The 14,265-nt window shown below is 40.3% G+C and overlaps 1 pseudogene; it reads left to right on the plus strand.

The window, feature by feature from the left end:
* The first annotated feature begins 8,348 nt into the window (after window positions 1-8,348).
* Window positions 8,349-11,492, plus strand: LOC149259619 (uncharacterized; annotated as a pseudogene).
* The last annotated feature ends 2,773 nt before the right edge of the window (window positions 11,493-14,265 follow it).

Genomic DNA, 14,265 nt, shown 5'->3' on the forward strand with positions numbered 1-14,265 from the left:
CCATTGACAAGGCCTGCATGTACCCATAAGTTGCTGGTGAGCATAAATTTTTGTTCACTACATAAGAGCACCTTTGCAGGCAGATGCTCATCTTCTGTTGTAGTAGGAGTTTTCTGCCTTTGTTGTTCCGCAAAGCAAAGTGCTACTGGGATGTTCAATTTTTTGAGCATTTTCTTATTATGCAAGACAACTGCGTTGTTTGTTGCGAATAGGTGCATGGACTCGTCGAATGTGCATTTCTCTTCATGTGTAAGAGATGAGCTTATTCTTGACATTAGGTGTTGCCAATCTTCAAGTGTAGATATTCCATTCCTAAGATTTGCAAGTATTTGTCGGAAAGCAACCTGGGACGGGCTAGCTCCTTGTTGACGGAAAACGGTTGAAAGTGTTATGAATATGTCGAAGCTGCGCCAAAGTGCAGTGCCACGCGATGTCCCAACGTATAAAGGAATGTCTTTTACAAGTGGTAGTTGGCCTAAATCTCCGACAAGGATAATTGAGCGATTACCAAATGGTGCATTCCGATGAAGAGGGAATGCCTCTCTTAGATGATCGTCAATGCAAGAAAGAATTTTTGGACCAATAAAGCTCATTTCATCAATGAGGATGTATTCTACATGACGGAGTTGCTCTTGCAGGTGTAGGAGCGGCTGGCCTTCGAGAGGATGCATTGTTTGGATAGGGATACGAAGGGCAGAGTGAATTGTGAGGGCATTTATGTTGAAAGCCGCAACGCCAGTTGGTACAAGTAACAATAAAGGGTTTTTGTTGGCTGGCGAGTTTTCCACAAATGCTTGGTGCAAACATTTAATCAAATGGGATTTTCCTGTGCCAGCTATTCCTTGTACGATGATTTTGCGTGGGGATTTTGGCGAAGGGGTTTTGAAGTGTGAAAAAACAGTGGTGAAAGCTATGTTTTGGGTAGGGGATAATGTATGATCATGGGGAAGGTTGGAAAATGAATGATGTTGGTTTTGAATGGTTAAGCAATTGAATTCAATGAAATTGATGGCAGTTTCTTGCAGGGGGGAGGGACAGTATTTTGTGACCAATTGTGGTTGACATCGAAGTCGCGGTAGCCAAACATGTCGAGGTCATCAATTGCAATATTGTAACCTGGGTGTAGTTGAGAGAGGATTTGCCATTCATTCATCTGCATGGAATCAGGGGGGGGGGTGTGGGATAGGTTGATCTTCAGTAGGTGGGCTTTGTGGGTTTTCAGGTTCTCGATGGACATGCCATGGTGTATATGCACCCTTTTTTTGTTCCCAGTGTGCAATAATTTCTGCATCAGTTGAACCGATATCATCAGGGAGTGTTCAGAAGGGGAAATACAAGAGTAATTCACTCCAGCAGAAGGTGGCATAAGAAGGATTAGTAGAGGAAGGAATGACATTGTAATGGGGCAAGACATGTACAATCATTGGGGGGAATATGTGTTTCTAGTGGTTTCTTCTCCGCTGGGCAGAATATGACCACGAGCGAGCAGCTTCAAGGAGGGGTAGTGGTTCTAGTGAGGCAGGTCTATTCATATATGCAACGATAAAGTTTGGTGTCGAACCAAGATTTTCAGTATCTTGCGAAACATGTTTGAAAACAGCCCTGTTGACATTCAAAGAACGGAATGTACGGCTGCAAAGAGAGAGAGGTAGCTTTTGTAACATATGGCATATTTCTTATGCACCAATGTATCTATCTGCAATGGTTTCTGTAAGGAGTTTTCGAATGACACCACCAGTAGGTGCTTCTAGAAGGGCACTTTGTGATAGCCGCGATAGCATTTGACGGTAGCTCTCGGATCTTGTCTCTGCTTTTGTTGCATACTTTGAAATATATTTCAATACAGCATGGCGAGAAAGGACTGGTTGGCAATCAACATTTGCTCTCCAAATAGAGAGTAGATCGGCGTTGTGAATATTCAATCTTTCATCATTGCGAGCAGGGACGTAGGTTTTATGACCCTTACCATCAATGAAAAGTGAAGAAGTGGACTTCAATTCCCACGGTACTCCATATCAGCAGCTAAGCACATTGTCTTTCTTACGAAGACAAGAAGATTCATGACACTTTGTATGATTTTGAACGCAGTTGACGAGCTCTGTGTAGTCTTCAAACTGATTGGACGCGAATATTGCTGCTGTGTCAAGGAGACACGAGCTATGAATTGTTGACTGGTGAAGCGGAATAGTTCGGTGTTCTGCCTGACGTGGATTCCAAGCAGTTACGTAGTGGTCGAAATATTGCTGTGCATTAGCAACTTCTAATGCATTGTCCCAATCAAGTGTGTCCATGTCTGGTGCATTTTGTAGCCAGAGGAAGCCATGAATGTGTGCGGATCCTCTATGTTGTTCGTATCTGAATATAACATGAAGGTTACATTTGGTTAATACATGTATATGCAATGTATAAAACTAATGTAGAGGGAAATGGATATTAAATAATACTTGCACTAGTAGTCGGTTGCATGGAGGCCTTTTTGAAGGATTTCTTGAAGGAAAATTGTAAATCTACAATGCATATATTGGGCTATTAGATATGGGTTTTTAATTATGTTTTGGATTTTCCATTGGAAGGGGTTGACTGAATTGGAAGGAACACTGGTGGGCATGATCGTGTGCAAGTCATGCCATTTAGTATCAACTGCACTGAGAGTGAAGAAGAATGTTGGGCTTCCTATTTTCGTGATAATGTTAGTCAGCTCAGATCGCCGTTTGTTCCAGAAAGACCGTGTTCCTCGTAGAGCTGACCCGAACCTCATTATTTTCTCTGGCAATCTTGAATCTGGAGAGCCATGAAGACACTGGCGTAGGTCTGAAACTATTGTTGGCAAGTTGTTCTCAATGTACTTCTTCACGAAAACATTGGCTGTTGCTTGGCTACGGTGGCACATTAGAATGTTATAAAGATAGTAGTGGAATCTTGGGTGTTGGCCAAAGCGGTTATCATGGTAGTGTAGCAAGTGCAAAGCATATTCATGCATTTCAACTTTTGTAAGTCTTGGTTGCATGATCATTGCGATGCCTGTAGGGAAGAGTGTGGGGAATGCCATGGCAAAGAGACCGATGGTGTTGTATTCATTTATAGCAGTTAAAGATATTGGAGGCCAATCGATAGAGCTTGTTGAACTTGAATGGGTCTAGTGCAAATAGTTACAAATGTGGTCACGCTCAGTACATGAATTTGGGAGGACTGGAACGAAAGAAGAGGGTTGGATTTCTAATGGAGGTAGCATGACATCAGGATTATAAGTAGAATCAGTAGTGGTTTGATGGGGTTCAAAAGAGGAGGTCGTTACATTGTGGAGAAGAGAAGAAATGTCTATAGGTTAATCTGGCAGTGTAGAAATTGCAGATGAATTCAATTGAACATCACGGTAGTAAGGGTCATATTTTATTTTGTATTCAAGGGCTGCAAGGACACGTGATTTGCAAATGAAGAATTCGTAAGCCTTTTCAGATGGATTTTGCCTTTTCACAATGAGGATGTCTAAGTCAGAGAGCATCCAGGGTAAGTATTTGGCAATAGTGGTGATGTCTTGAGGGAAGCTAATTGTATGGCCACTATATTTGTATTGACCACCACGGGAATGAGTGACTTGTAGAATGGGGTTGACACCTGTGATGAGCATTTCTTCAACTTGTGTTAATTGCTTAAGGACATAGGGTTGTTCTCCAGGGTCCATGTTGTTTAGTTAAGAAAAACGATTGGTAGATTTAGATGATGCACAACGAAAACAAGAGAGTCTACCGTGGAAGAGCTTTGTTTTCATTCCTGGGTATGCTTCCTTGCATATTGTGCAAACATGCAAGGTAGAAATTCCATCAATCCTTTCTCAAAAGCGACGGTGTTCTTCGTTAAGGGGAGGGTTATATTGGATTTGGTGAATGTGTGGTGGGTTGGTTTGTATAGGTGGGAGAGCATTTGAGGTGGGAAGGGATGTAGAGGAAGTAGTAGGGTTGTTGTGGTTTTCATAAAGTAGTCGACGACGTGCATTTATTCGATCCTTTTGTTGTGCATAAAGAATACGCCGCCACTTGTTTTTGGCCGCAATTTGATTGTTTGGTGGCATATCTAAACAAGTACAAGTAATAGTTGTTAGTTTTCATAAACAAGTAGTGCATGTTTGGTATCTCATTTTATTGGGTGCACATCCATTGTGAAATTAAAACATTATATTTTGAACATAGATTTAATTTTATTTTTTTTTCAACATCGTTGAAGGTAGGTAGATTAGGTAGAAAGGAAAACATGCAATTGGGAATGCTATGAAATCATATATTATTTCAGCATCTATCATTGAGAGGAGAGAAACAAGATTAAAAATATTTCGTTCCCTTCTTCTTCAAATTTTTTTTGTTTGAGTGATAAAATGAATAGCTTAGCAAGCAAGGGATCAATGTATAGCATGTAGACAACGAACGAGAAACATATGTAGTGACTCTTTACAAATGTTGATATCTATATTATGTAAAATGTAAATGGAAAACATACATATGTTGGAATGACTGGAAGAGAGTATTTGCACTGAAAACTACAGGTTGCATCATAATAACATGGGTGTGTAATTTACAACAAGATGAGACAATTAGTTGTGTGGAAATGGTTGTTTATGTACAAACAGGCGTGGTAGATGAAGCCCTAAGAAAATGTTCAAAGGCGATGAACAATAGGTCGTTTTGAAGCGGACATTTCTTGAATGTCAGTGAGTGCTTCCTTGCATGCAGAGGCATATTGAATTTCTTTTGAATTGATCAGTATTGGTTGCAAGCGTTGAACACCGTTGAAGTAATATGTTTTAATGGAAAGTGTTAGCTGGAAGAAGTGCCCTGAAATCCAGCCACAAATTTCCTGTAGATCAGTTTGTTCGATAGAAAGTAGGAACAGGTATTTTGCCGTGATGCCCATGAGCTCATTCCCTGCATCATTGAAAACCGTGACGTTCTGTAGATTCCTGGTGTGGTCATGTAGCTCAATTTTAAGTTTGTAACGGTAGTCACATTCTAGGAAGTCACCGTTACATTTTGTACAATGCCAAAGATTGTTAGAATGCTCCACAACCTTCTTCATGCATTGTTTTCCATTGAAATCTAATGGACATGCTAGAAAGTAGAAGTCGTCCATATGAAGAGCAGTAATTGTTGCTCGAAATGAAACCCAAATTGCTTTATCAGAGGGTTGCATGCCAGCAATTTCATGAAACGTCTTTCGTGGCAGGGCACGTTTCGAAGCAACACCATAGTTTCTACTCAAAGATGGAGAAGAAGAGCTATAGCCAGTTTCACGGAACCATGCATGTAATTGGTGAGTTTCTTCAACTTGTGCATTTATTGTGAGAGTGCTCATTGGTGTCGTCCCTATTGTGGTGCCATTAAATTCAGATATGCGACCTCCTTTGATTGCAAGAATTGGTGGGTTGTCGAAAGAGTAGAATTCAGAAAGATTATGTCCTATATAGTCATAGAGGTCTCCCCATAATGTTACATCAATGCTAAAACCCGAATTGTCCTTTAGTATGAGTGTTTTCCTTAATGTTTCACTTCCATCTTTTCGTCAAATTGTTGATGCAGGTGACGTGGAGGTAACAACACCAATGACATCCACATTTGTATTTGGAGTTGCACTTTTTACTTCAGCAATAGTCTTGAAGTGAAAGCTCTGGTAAGGAAACGTTGGATCATCTGTAGGACATGGACTGATAGTGGAAGCAACAAACAAGTAAATCTCCCATTTGTTCTTGAGGTGGTTGTAGTTTGGATTTGCTTCTCTCACTGTGCCATTTGAGACAATGTATAGTTGCCCAACCTAAATTAGATTGTAAAGAGATTCGGCTAGTTCGGCAAATGCAGAAAGGTGGATCTCTTCCTTATCATGGTTGATAAGGTCCAATCCGAAAACTTTTCCTGATCCTCGCACATTGTTGTACGCCTTCAATGATGTCTTTGCAGATGCCCTACCTTGGATTGACCAATATTTTCGGTAAGGGTTGATTGCCGTGAATGGAATTGTTGTAGTTGTTGCCGTAGTTGGTGGAGTAACTATAGAGGGCAAGGTATCTTCAGCTGACGAAGAGCTAAATTGGGATGAACCCGCCTGTGCATGTTGCAGCGTCGATGGGTCCTTCATCAACGCTGTTGAGCGCTTCACAACTTCAAGCTCAACGAATTGGATGGACCTTTTGTAAACAAGTGAGAAATGAATTAATGAAGATTCCATTTTCCTTCTTTTGATGCAAAAAACGTCTAGGCGGGAAAAAGTAAAAGAGGGTGATTTCAAATGGTGGGCCTTACGAGGAGTTTTGGAGCACTGTGCAAGCTGCTTTTTTAAGCAGAATTATTGAGCCAATTTGGATGTCTCCAGAGACAACTTGTGGGCCATATGCGGATGGTAGCAAAGTCTTATGTTGATGTGTTCCATCAGATAGAGTAATGTGGAAGTGCGAGGATGTTGTTTTCAATGAGGTAACGGAACCAACATCGATTATCTGAAGTAGTGGTTGAATCTCGGTGCAACCATTCAGCAATAGAGGAATGGCATTCGTTGTCAAGGTTGTCTCCATAATAGAACAGGAGGTTTCTTTTTCCCGTGATAGGAGTACCTGCAATTCATCAATTTCACCACAATACAAAATTCTAGTCAAAGAAGATGTGACATGAATGCGGAATCTAATCTAACAAGGCTAACTGTTGATGGTTAAACAATAATAAGGGCACAACCTACATGGGGAGGAGAATAACCTCTCATATTAACCACCCAAGGTAGACCACGTTAACAAAATGCTTGTTATTTGATTCAGGGACAAGCTACATATTGTTCAAATTCGGAAGCACCTCAAGCAGCTCAAAGATGCTTATAGTCTTACAGTACCGTCAAAACATCAATGAAATAGGAACATTTCCCAGCCAATCCTAATACTGATCCTACACATTAAGAGATGTGGTTCAATCGAGGCAATTGCCATGTATTTCGCTCACTTAATTTACCCTTTGCAGACCCTTCTAAAAGGCTGACTGGACTCCTTATGGCTTTGTAATAATTTATGATATATTAACTATTTTGTGAACAAGGCACAATTTTTTTTTTCTTTAATATGCTATATTCGGGTGTACTCACTGTTCTTGTGCATTTCTGCACATTTTAGGGATGTTGAATAGCAGCCATTGCATATAGTGAACACGCTATTCAAACACCATGTATAACCATTGAATCTGAAAGTTCACACATTCCTTCAATCCAGGCATATAGAAGAACTATCTAGGGCCAAGCTCATGTTTGTAATAAGAGCTATCTGGGTCCTCCCTCTTGTCAGAAACAGGACCCTAAAAACAGCGGCCAGACCATAACAACAATCAGATTCCATCAGTCACACAACAATGGCCAGATTGCAGACTATCATGGGCAGTTTCTATTTATTTGCAGCCTGACCAACCCATCTAAATGTAGCGATCTGGAAAAGAGGAGTAATTCAATTCCCATTTTCTTTTTGTACAAAGTTAAAAAGAGGCAAATGGAGTATGATGTGAAAGGGGAAAGAATGTGGGCAGTTTCAATATAATTTTAGCCTTACCAACCCATGTAATTTCATGGACTGAAAGGAAGGGCTTTGAATGACCTCGCCTCCTACCTATCCTTAGGTGTGGACAATCAAAATTTGCTCTAAAAGTGTGTGCTCACACCATGTTTTGTCTACTAGTATTGTTAGTATGTCAGTTTCTTACGCACCACACATGCAGAATTCAGAGTAGAATGACATATGTCGAAGAGAAATAGGGAGGAGCCTCAGCCTAATAAATAGATAGATCATGAGAACTTGCCCCTACTACGGACTGTGTTCTCCTTGGAAACCAGCAGATGTTGATGTTGGAGACATGTTCACCACAGAGGAAATTAGGGGTGAGTGCTTAACAATAGGGCTGACACAACAGGTGTTACAATCCCTGTCTTCCAAATTTTAGAGGTAAACTCTGTATGTTGACACTTTACCATATTCACTTTAGGGAGGCTGGCATCATATACCTATTTTGAACCCAATCATGAACTCCATGGGTAGCAGTCATACGCCAATGGTGTTGCACATGGCTTACCCAACATGGGATAATATTGGCATTTGCATGGGATGAGTTGACCTAGTAATAAATTTAGGTACAATTTGGTAGCAATGATGAGTTAAACATTAATTATGTACATGTTAGTAATGTAGTGGAGTTGATCCTAGCTAGGCAACCATCATCATTATACCTGTTCTAGCTGTGCGTGTATGTATATATAAAGCTGGTTGGGTGAAGCTACATATTTATTAGAATCCATTTTGTTTCCACAAGGTTCTGCTATATACCTGCATGCTGGAAACCATGGCTGAAGTAATGTTGGGTTGCATTTTTTACAACTAATTATGCACGCACTTACCATTATATGAACATTGCATGATGTCTGAATTGGATATTAAAAGCACATGATTCCAGGCATTAATGAAGCACGGATTGTCTTGGCTCTACCAGTTGTGGAAGCCAAGGTTACAAATCATTTGGTGGTGGTTATTGCTAAGGTGACAACCCTTAACAGGGACATTGATTGTTTAAAAGAAGCCACCTGCGTGTAGATTTATAAAAAAGGGTGACTGACACACATGTTGTGACAGCTATGATAGAGAGATGGTGCAGGGTCTTATGTTGAAGGGTATGGTGATACTTAACTCCTCACAAGTGTAATACACCCTAGAAAGGAGCGAAGCGTGTGAGGTTGGCAAAAGAAAGGACGTATTTCTTTTCTAGGCATTCCTTCCTTGAATGAGGAGAATCTGGTTTATGGTCACCAAAGGCTGGCAACGATAAAGGACCATATTTGCATTTCCTGCAACTAACAACCATCATCATTTGTTCCATGATCTAACATGCCTGAGGATTGGTAGGAAGGTGTGACTATTGGTTTATACCTGTTCTAGTTGTCTGTGTATGTATACATAAAGTTGGTTGGGTGAAGCTACATATTTATTGGAATCCATTTTGTTTCCACAAGGTTTTTCTATATGGCTGCATGCTGGAAACCATCGCTGAAGTAATGTTGGGCTGCATTTTTACAACTAATTATGCACACACTTACCATTCTATGAACAGTGCATGATGTCTATAGCATACAGAGCGTAAGTGAATAGAAGGATGTTGCATTAGATGTCACGCTAGCAGGTGGATTGTCTTGACTCTACCAGTTGTGGAAGCTAAGGTTACAACTCATTTGGTGGTGGTTATTGCTAAGGTGACAACCCTTAACAGGGACATTGATGGTGCATGGTCTTATGCTGAAGGGCATTGTGATACTATACTCCTTTCAAGTGTAATACACCCTAGAAAGGAGGGAAGCGCGTGAGGTTGGCAAAAGAAAGGACGTATTCTTTTTCAGGCATTCCTTCCTTGAATGAGGAGAATCTGGTTTATGGTCACCAAAGGCTAGCAAAGATAGAGGACCATATTTGTATTTCCTGCGACTAACAAGCACCAGATACTTTGATAGAAGTGCCACTACTTATCATGACAGCCTGCTAGCCTAGAGTATATATTCTGAAAATGATCTAGTTTCTCAATATGATTATTGGATACTTTGCTTCATCTAATACAGTGGCATGGGCAATTTGTGCTTTAACTTCTGTAGATTTTCTACATTGCAGGATAGATCAAGGTATATGAGAGCATGTTGTTGAAGGAAACTCGTGTTGCAGAAGGTATGTTGTTGAAGGAAGTTCTTAGCTCTGAAGTACAATAACTCCAAATAAAATTAAAATGAAAGTGAGAGCATTTTTTTGGTATGCCAGAGAAATTTGTCTTTTGATCTGTATGCCAACCATTTGCACAATATGCTTACTGAACAAGTAATCTGGTCACTCTATTATTCAACCTAAATTTGCTTTCCCGTAGGTAGCAATGCTGAAAAGTTGACAAGTTTCGCCTTTACAATGCTAGAATTATCTTTATGCAGGAATTCCAGGGATTTTATAACAGTTTTGAAGGTTAGGTGCTGAAAGTTAACTCTTTATCTGGTGCTCTCAATGGAACAACTCATGTCTACCCGGATGGAATGTAGTGAGCTTCCCAGAAATTGTTTGATTGTTTGTTTTATGATTTCTTTTCAGAGTATCCTTGCTTTTGATTTGGAATTTCATATTCCGAAACTATGAGAACACTAACCTAACAATACTTGATCATACAACTCAAAAAAATGAAAATAATGTTCATGCTAAATTCTCATAATTTTTATATTTTACTTTTTGTTAAAAACTCCCCAGAATAGGACAAATGCAAGTTTCATAATCATTAACTTGTAAGATTGGTCACAAGTTTATTTGAAGCGTAGTCCAGAGGGTTGTAGGGGTCTTTAGACTGGGTGACACCGTCATGCACATGGCATCTAGCCATGGATAATGAAGGTGATCTTTAGAACAGAAAGTCTTGATTTAACACTGCCACTTTGATAGTGACAATGTGATCATCCAGTGAAAGAAGAACCAGATCATGCCAAGAGGGGTGACCACAGTTTAATTAAAATGTAATTACAAACCCAATTAGAAATTTCCACCTACTCTATGCCTACGGTATTCCTGAGATGAGAAAGCATGAAGTTGGTTAAAGATTGAGAATCCACGGGCATCACTCTGGGTTGGAGATACCACATATATTCTATGTTTCTAAAGAAAAATTCCTGCACATTCCAAACTATCAGTATAATTTATTATATCCACAATAGCCCCAAGCAACTTCTTGAAATCTCAATTCACAACTCCAGCAACATAATACTTTTCCTAAACATTTCCTTGAATGAAAAGATATATCCGCCCAAGGTTCGTGCTTCCTTCCATAGAAATTTCAAGGTTCAATTCTTTTTGTGTTATTGAATCTGGTCATTGGGACTATTGTAGTCACCTCTAGCAGAGGTCCCACCAATGGCAATAATAATAAGAAGAAAGCTGGCAATATGCGTAGGACTACATTTGATAAACATGGACAGAATTTTGAAGAAGAAGAAGAAGAGGAACTGCAATTTAGGCCTCCACTGGTTGAGCCTTCAAGGCCGAAAACACATAAATTTCCTAAGGGTAAGGCTCCAAACCCACCGGTTTTTTCATAAAAAACCCATCGTTTGTCTCCCCAGCTTGAGTCTTCAAATCCTCCAGAGTTTCTGAGAAAAACCCATCAATTTTCTCCTCCGATTTATCCTCCATTTCCGCTTCAATTTTCAGGAAAAACCCATGATTTTTCTCCCCTGGTTCAGCCAACCCAAAGCTTTTCTCATGTGGGAATGAACAAATCTAAAGTGGCTGCATCCAACGTCTGGAAGTTCCTCATAATGAAGATATGACCAACTGTGTTAGGACTGAAGATGGCACAAACCCAGATGGCCTATCCATGGATGAACTGAATGCAATGGCTAAAAATTTTATTCATAATTTCAAGCAGCAGCTCATGTTACAGAGGATTCAATCCCGCAACGAAAGGAGGGGCAAATAGCCCAACCCCATGGAAGGCCTTGGGCTATATCATTGTACTCAGAAATTTTAGGCCGATTGCTTTAAATCGTTATATTTTTCGATTACCAAGAGAGATCCCAGTTAACAAGATACGTATTGGGATAACGCAGGTCCGGGGATAACCATAGAGTCCCAGTAAGTCTTAGGACAATCTCACAGTAGAATAGTGAAATAGGTCTTGGTAGGTATCATCAAAGATATCGGGATAGTCATAGGCGAGGTGTTGGTAGGTATAGGAAATGGACCCGGGCTTCTGAGAATACAAGCAGTGAAATTTAAACAGGACTGAGAGAGACGATGACCTGACCTGGAAGAAATGATGTTGTGCAGATGTTTTCTAAACAACAGCTCCGGCTCACGATTTCCAGCTCCGTTACGCGTTCATGAGATTGTCAAACCAGGCTCCTCTATCAGTTTGAACACTGCTATACTCTGTGAGATTGATCCAAGAAGGCTGCCGGTAGTTTGATCCAAGAAGGCTCCCGGTAAAGTCATGGAAGCACGGAAATCGTAGAACAGTTGATCGTGCATCGCAGAACAGTTGTGCACCGCAAAACAGGGACCACATAACTGGGTAGCTACCAAATGGACAGAAGGTACCATATGCATCTTTCTCCGAAAACACAATGCGCCATTACTATTGGAGCTTAAGAATGCATAAGCTTCCAAAGAGAACTGCACGAATTTAGCCGCAGAACCACCTTCATGAATATCCATGAATACATGACGCCGCTCGCTTGCAGAACTCTGCGGTTATGCCCGCTCTATTCCGACGCCACGTGTCAGCATGAGATTGCAGAACTCCCGCTCTATTCCCGACGCCACGTGTTAGCACGAGAAACAAAGGGACGACGAAAGTCCCTTTCAAAGGAAAGGCTGATTGCTTTAAATCGTTATATTTTTCGATTACCAAGAGAGATCCAAGTTAACAAGATATGTATTGGGATAACGCAGGTCCGAGGATAACCATACAGTCCCGGTAAGTATCAGGAAAATCTCACAGTAGAATAGTGAAATAGGTCTGGATAGCTATCATCAAAGATATCGGGATAGTCATAGGCGAGGTCTCGGTAGGTATAGGAAATGGACCCGGGCTTCTAAGAATACAAGCAGTGAAAATTAAACAGGACTGAGAGAGCTTGAAAATTAAATAGGACTGAGAGAGACGATGACCTGACCTGGAAGAAATGATGTTGTGCAGATGTTTTCTAAACAACAGCTCCAACTCATGATTTCCAGCTCCGTTACCCGTTTGTGAGATTGTCAAACCAGGCTCCTCTGTCAGTTTGAGCACTGCTATACTCTGTGAGATTGATCCAAGAAGGCTGTCGGTAGTTTGATCCAAGAAGGCTCCCGGTAAAGTCATGGAAGCACGGAAACCGCAGAATAGTTGATCGTGCATCGCAGAACAGTTGTGCACCGCAAAACAGGGACCGCATAACTGGGTAGCTACCAAATGGACAGAAGGTACCATATGCATCTTTCTCCGAAAACACAATGCGCCATTACCACTGGAGCTTAAGAATGCATAAGCTTCCGAAGAGAACTGCATGAATTTAGCCGCAAAACTGCCTTCATGAATATCCATGAATACATGATGCCGCTCGCTTGTAGAACTCTGCAGTTATGCCCGCTCTATTCCAACGCCACGTGTCAGCGCGAGAAACAAAGGGAGGAAAGTCCCTTTCAAAGGAAGGCCTATCGGCCTAATAAAAATATCTTTCAAATTAACCACGTTATTATTAATATTTAACTTAACAGTGATAAACAATTCATATTTTATAACATGTCGTTATTAGTTTCATTCACTAAAGCATTCGCAACGCTAAAGAGCATGATTCAATCCGCTACCCGCACGAGATTCTCTCATATTTTTTTGGAACGAGTCCGATCGTAAAGATGCAGGAGCCATTTTGAAGATATCGGTGGTGGTGGTATGACGTCATATATGTATTAATTCAAAAAATATTCGGAGATTTTGTTTTCAATATCCTTCCTCTCGGAGTTCTAATTTCGAATCTAGAAAAACCGGGAGTTGAATAGGCTTACGTTGCAATTTACACTTCTTTGTAACTTGGGTTACAACTTACAATTGTGGCGTTGGCGGAAGGGAAGGAACACTTCACGCCTCAATCAGCTGCCTAGATGCGAGCTCAGTGGTTGCGGCCGCCGTCCCCTCAACTCTTCACTCGAGTTACTAGATCGATGGTGTTAGTCCAATTTCATAGTGAGTCTACTGGTTCATTGGACGCTGGGTGGATGCTACTTGAAAGATGAAGTGGTAGGGCACAAGGATTAAATGTGAAGGGTTAAATTATTATTGGCAAAGTTAAGTTTCAGCAGTCTTTTGAAATTCAATAAGAGATACTATTGTGCATTTAAATGCAAAAGCAAATGAGGAAGACAACCGATAAGGTTATGATTTTTACCCAAAATTTTGTATACCTGAAGTTATTTATCTCAAAAGAGGAAGATGAAGTATAAAGGAGGAGGATGAAATACTTTGACACTATTTGAGTGGTTTTTCTTATGATTTTTACTCAAAATTTTGTATAACTGGTGTTATCTATTTCAAAGGAAGAAAATGAAATACTTGATATTTTAAAGGAGGATGATGAAATACTTGACATCATTCAAGTGGTTTTTCTATTTAATATTTTTTTTTACTTTTTTTGTTATATCTTTTAGTAGTAGCCTTGTTGCAATCTTATGTGTTGTTTTTTCGTTTTATCCTCAAGTTTAAATTGTTCCAA

The sequence above is a fragment of the Pinus tabuliformis genome, chromosome 6 (assembly GCF_031772625.1).
Source record: "Pinus tabuliformis cultivar Carrire ecotype Pingquan chromosome 6, CPIR1, whole genome shotgun sequence".
NCBI lineage: Eukaryota > Viridiplantae > Streptophyta > Pinopsida > Pinales > Pinaceae > Pinus > Pinus tabuliformis.